A 6,065-nucleotide genomic window follows, 5' to 3' on the forward strand; every position below is an offset into this window, starting at 1 on the left:
AAAACAACCATCTGCAAGGGGCCGAGAGGCAGAAGCGTCCCCGGGCCCCTGGGGGCCCCTGGCGGGCGGGCCCCGGGACGCCTTCCCCCTCTCAGCATGGCCGGACCTCACGGAGGTCTGTGCCTGATCAAACTCGGAGGTCTGTGCCTGATCAAACTCTGAGAAAAAGGACCATCAGCAAGGGGCTGAGAGGCAGGAGCATCCCCGGGCCCCTGGGGGCCCCTGGCGGTCGGGCCCTGGGATGCCTTCCCCCTCTCAGCATGGCCAGACCTTATGGAAGTCTGCCTGATCAAACTCGGAGAAAAACGACCATCGAACTCGGAGAAAAACAACCATCGGCAAGGGGCCGAGAGGCAGAAGCGTCCCCGGGCCCCTGGGGGCCCCTGGCGGGCGGGCCCAGGGACACCTTCCCCCTCTCAGCATGGCCGGACCTCACGGAGGTCTGTGCCTGATCAAACTCGGAGAAAAAGGACCATCAGCAAGGGGCTGAGAGGCAGGAGCATCCCCGGGCCCCTGGGGGCCCCTGGCGGTCGGGCCCCGGGATGCCTTCCCCCTCTCAGCATGGCCAGACCTTATGGAAGTCTGCCTGATCAAACTCGGAGAAAAACGACCATCAAACTCGGAGAAAAACAACCATCGGCAAGGGGCCGAGAGGCAGAAGCGTCCCCGGGCCCCTGGGGGCCCCTGGCGGGCGGACCCAGGGATGCCTTCCCCCTCTCAGCATGGCCAGACCTTATGGAAGTCTGCCTGATCAAACTCGGAGAAAAACGACCATCGAACTCGGAGAAAAACAACCATCGGCAAGGGGCCGAGAGGCAGAAGCGCCCCCGGGCCCCTGGGGGCCCCTGGCGGGCGGGCCCCGGGATGCCTTCCCCCTCTCAGCATGGCCGGACCTCACGGAGGTCTGTGCCTGATCAAACTCGGAGGTCTGTGCCTGATCAAACTCGGAGAAAAAAGGACCATCAGCAAGGGGCTGAGAGGCAGGAGCATCCCCAGGCCCCTGGGGGCCCCTGGCGGTCAGGCCCCGGGATGCCTTCCCCCTCTCAGCATGGCCAGACCTTATGGAAGTCTGCCTGATCAAACTCTGAGAAAAACGACCATCGAACTCGGAGAAAAACAACCATCGGCAAGGGGCTGAGAGGCAGAAGCGTCCCCGGGCCCCTGGGGGCCCCTGGCGGGCGGGCCCCGGGACGCCTTCCCCCTCTCAGCATGGCCCGACCTCATGGAGGTCTGTGCCTGATCAAACTCTGAGGTCTGTGCCTGATCAAACTCGGAGAAAAAGGACCATCAGCAAGGGGCTGAGAGGCAGGAGCGTCCCCGGGCCCCTGGGGGCCACTGGCAGGCGGACCCCGGGACACCATCCCCCTCAAACTCGGAGAAAAAGGACCATCGGCAAGGGGCTGAAAGGCAGGAGTGTCCCCAGGACCCTGGGGGCCCCAGCGGGCAGGCCCCAGGGCTGCCTTCCCCTGATTCAGAATCTCTGGAGGGCTGACTGACCCTCTCCCTAGTAATCCGGAGGAACATTACCCCCCTTTCTTTTAATCCGTGCACCCGAGGGGACATAGGGGACCCAAGGCACAAAAGAGCCCGACCTCCTGGAGCCCTGGCTGGGATCCGGGAGGCGAATGGCACCTCATCGGGACTTCCAGGGAAGTTCGGTCATCTGGTCGCCCTATAGGAAAGCATAGCAGGCGACCAGATGGCCGAGGGGATCCGATGGCCGGGCACGAAAGAGGACACCCTGTGCCCCAACGAAGGAGTCAGCGTGCTCCGCGGCATGGCCGACCGGAGGCCCAGGGCCCCAGCTGGGCCCCAGCCATGGAGGCTCCCAGGGGCCCCGACAGGCCCTCCCACCCGGGCCCCCAGGCACTTTGACAAGCAGGGGAGGCCTGCCTGGGCACAACGGAACCCCGACCCGGGCCCGGGCCCGGGCCCTTGGCAGTGCAGCAGGCCGGGGGACAGGGCCCAGGGCCCGAGCACCCGACTCGGGGCCCGCCGTGGCCCTTGGATCCAGCCGGGGCTCCCAGGCCTGGAGGCGCAGGGGAAGCCTTCCCCGGGCCTGCCGGACACCGTCCCGGGCACCCTGCCGCGCGGCAGGACCCAGGACAGAGCCCCGGGTGGGGAGGCCACAGTCCCCGGGGCCCTCAAGGGCCCCGGACGGAGCTCCTGAACCCGGTCAAGCACGGGGAGGCTCCCCGGGCACCACGGAACCCCGTCCCGGGCTTTTGGCAGTGTGGCAGGCCGGGGGACAGGGCCAAGGGCCCTAGCACCCGACCAGGGGCCCGGCGCGGCCACTGGACCCAGCTGTGGCTCCCAGGGCCCGGGGCGCAGGGGAAGCCTTCCCCGGGCCCTCTGCACCCCGTCCCAGGCACCCGGGCCACGCTGCAGTCCCAGGGACGGACCCAGGTCTGGGGCGGCATCCTGGCCCGCCTATCAGCCGGCTGATGACCGCTAGCCCGACAAGGGTCCCAGAGGACCTTGTCCCTAGTAATCCGGAGGAAGGCTACTCCTCTTTCTGGGAACAAGTGCGCACCGCAAGGCTCGGGGGACCCTAGGCGCGAACGTGCCCGACCTCCTGGAGCCCTGGCTGGGATCTGGGAGGCGAAAGGCACCTCATCGGGACTTCCAGGGGAACCCGTCCATCTGGTCGCCCCATAGGAAAGCATTGGGCGAGACCAGATGGCCGAGGCGAGAGGGGCAACCAGATGACCGGGACCGAAATGACACCAGTCTGCCTGCCTGCCCCGAGCCTCCGCGGGAGGGTTCCCGTCTGCCCTTCCAGGGCTGCAGGGCACCAGGGCTCCAGGGCTCCAGGGCTCCAGGGCTCCAGGGCTGCAGGGCTCCAGGGCTGCAGGGCACCAGGACTTCAGGGCTCGGGAGCTGCGGGGCTCCGGGGTTGCAGGGTTGCTGGGCCCAGTACCCATGGAGCCCTTCCCGGGTACTTTCCCACGCCGCTGGCCGGAGGAGGGAGCCCTGGACGCCTGGGAGGTGTTGCCCGGGAACACAGCCCATCTGGTCCCCGGCAGGGATCCGCCAGCCCAAGAGGGGTCACAGAGTACCTTGTCCCTAGTAATCCGGAGGAAGGCTACCCCTCTTTCTGGGAACAAGTGCGCACCGCAAGGCTCGAGGGACCCTAGGCGCGAACGTGCCCGACCTCCTGGAGCCCTGGCTGGGATCTGGGAGGCGAATGGCACCTCATCGGGACTTCCAGGGAAGCCCGGCCATCTGGTTGCCCCGTAGGAAAGCATGGCGGACGACCAGATGGCCGAGGGCCGAGGGGGAGAGGGGCAACCAGATGACCGGGACCGAAATGACACCAGTCTGCCTGCCTGCCCCGAGCCTCCGCGGGAGGGTTCCCGTCTGCCCTTCCAGGGCTGCAGGGCTCCAGGGCTCCAGGGCTCCAGGGCTCCAGGGCTCCAGGGCTCCAGGGCTCCAGGGCTCCAGGGCTCCAGGGCTCCAGGGCTCCAGGGCTCCAGGGCTGCAGGGCTCCAGGGCTCCAGGGCACCAGGGCACCAGGACTTCAGGGCTCGGGAGCTGCGGGGCTCCGGGGTTGCAGGGTTGCTGGGCCCAGTACCCATGGAGCCCTTCCCGGGTACTTTCCCACGCCGCTGGCCGGAGGAGGGAGCCCTGGACGCCTGGGAGGTGTTGCCCGGGAACACAGCCCATCTGGTCCCCGGCAGGGATCCGCCAGCCCAAGAGGGGTCACAGAGTACCTTGTCCCTATTAATCCGGAGGAAGGCTACCCCTCTTTCTGGGAACAAGTGCGCACCGCAAGGCTCGAGGGACCCTAGGCGCGAACGTGCCCGACCTCCTGGAGCCCTGGCTGGGATCTGGGAGGCGAATGGCACCTCATCGGGACTTCCAGGGAAGCCCGGCCATCTGGTTGCCCCGTAGGAAAGCATGGCGGACGACCAGATGGCCGAGGGCCGAGGGGGAGAGGGGCAACCAGATGACCGGGACCGAAATGACACCAGTCTGCCTGCCTGCCCCGAGCCTCCGCGGGAGGGTTCCCGTCTGCCCTTCCAGGGCTGCAGGGCTCCAGGGCTCCAGGGCTCCAGGGCTCCAGGGCTCCAGGGCTCCAGGGCTCCAGGGCTCCAGGGCTCCAGGGCTCCAGGGCTCCAGGGCTGCAGGGCTCCAGGGCTCCAGGGCACCAGGGCACCAGGACTTCAGGGCTCGGGAGCTGCGGGGCTCCGGGGTTGCAGGGTTGCTGGGCCCAGTACCCATGGAGCCCTTCCCGGGTACTTTCCCACGCCGCTGGCCGGAGGAGGGAGCCCTGGACGCCTGGGAGGTGTTGCCCGGGAACACAGCCCATCTGGTCCCCGGCAGGGATCCGCCAGCCCAAGAGGGGTCACAGAGTACCTTGTCCCTAGTAATCCGGAGGAAGGCTACCCCTCTTTCTGGGAACAAGTGCGCACCGCAAGGCTCGAGGGACCCTAGGCGCGAACGTGCCCGACCTCCTGGAGCCCTGGCTGGGATCTGGGAGGCGAATGGCACCTCATCGGGACTTCCAGGGAAGCCCGGCCATCTGGTTGCCCCGTAGGAAAGCATGGCGGACGACCAGATGGCCGAGGGGAGAGGGGGGACCAAAATGATGCCAATCTGCCTGCCCCGAGCCTCCGCGGGAGGGCTCCGGGGGCTGCAGGGCTCCAGGGCTCCAGGGCTCCAGGGCTCCAGGGCTCCAGGGAACCAGGGAACCAGGGAACCAGGGCTCGGGGGCTGCAGGACTCCAGGGCTCGGGGGCTGCAGGGCTCCGGGGTTGCAGGGCCCAGGACCCATGGAGCCCTTCCGGGGTACTTTCCCACGCCGCGGGCCGGAGGAGGGAGCCCCGGACGCCTGGGAGGTGTTGCCCGGGAACACAGCCCATCTGGTCCCTGGCAGTGCACCGCTATCCTGGGAGGGTGTCCGGGCATACCATTGTCCCTAGTAATCCGGAGGAAAATTACCCCCCTTTCTTGTAATCTGTGCACTAAAGGTGACAGAGGGGACCCAGGGCGCAAACGTGCCCTACCTCCTGGAGCCCTGCCTGGGATCCGGGAGGCAAATGGCACCTCATCGGGACTTCCAGGGAAGCCCGGCCATCTGGTCGCCCTATAGGAAAGCATTGGTCGCGACCAGATGGCCGAGGCGAGAGGGGCGACCAGATGGCCGGGACCGAAATGACGCCAATCTGCCGGCTCCGAGCCTCTGCGGGGGGCTCCAGCCTGCCCTTGCAGGGCTCCGGGCATGCGGGGCTCCGGGACTGCAGGGCTCCGGGGCTGCAGGGCTGCAGGGCTGCAGGGCTGCAGGGCTCTGGGCTCCGGGGCTCCGGGGCTCCAGGGCTCGGGGACTGCAGGGCTCCGGCTGCAGGGCTCCGGGGCTCCGGGGCTCTGGGGCTCCGGGGCTCCAGGGCTCAGGGACTGCAGGGCTCGGGCTGCAGGGCTCCGTGGCTGCAGGGCTCCCGGGATCCAACCAGGCCGGGGAGATCAGGGAGTCTTCCCGGGGCACGAGGGACCCCTGTCCAGGGCACACGGACCCCCAGGACGCGCCCCGTTTTCTACATTTTTTTTTTTTTTTTCACTACGCGTAGTGTGCGTAGTGGCACTACGCCCAGCCCTAGTGTACATGCAGATTGTGGTTCTGGCACGTGGCAGAAGGTCCCTGTGATATATCCGGACTGCCAGAGGATGATCGCCGAGGTGCACCGATAGTTCGCGGTGCAGCCGGTGTCTCTTAGTATGTGCAGCACAAGTAGGAATGCTGGACTGGCCCGCTGCGCCCTCAGGGTAAGCGGCGGCAGTGCTTAATTTGTGCCGGTGTTTTCCGGTGCTTGGCACCAGCACTTATTTATCAGGGCCAGGTCTACTCTACAGGGATCTTGCTGCACGTCATGGATATATTTATTTACCTCACTACTGGACTTGTCACAGACGTAGAGTGTTGTGTTCACTTTCGTCCCTCTCCCGAGTCCTGAGTGAGTCATTCCTGGTGCAGAAGGGGGTGTTGGGGGGGGCGGCCGACCACCGGGAGGCTCCCCCCCTGGCCTGTTTGGGAGGGGCGGGGTGGGGGGAGGGTTTTGGGCCAGAGGC

Source organism: Lissotriton helveticus, chromosome 1_1 (assembly GCF_964261635.1).
Source record: "Lissotriton helveticus chromosome 1_1, aLisHel1.1, whole genome shotgun sequence".
Lineage (NCBI taxonomy): Eukaryota > Metazoa > Chordata > Amphibia > Caudata > Salamandridae > Lissotriton > Lissotriton helveticus.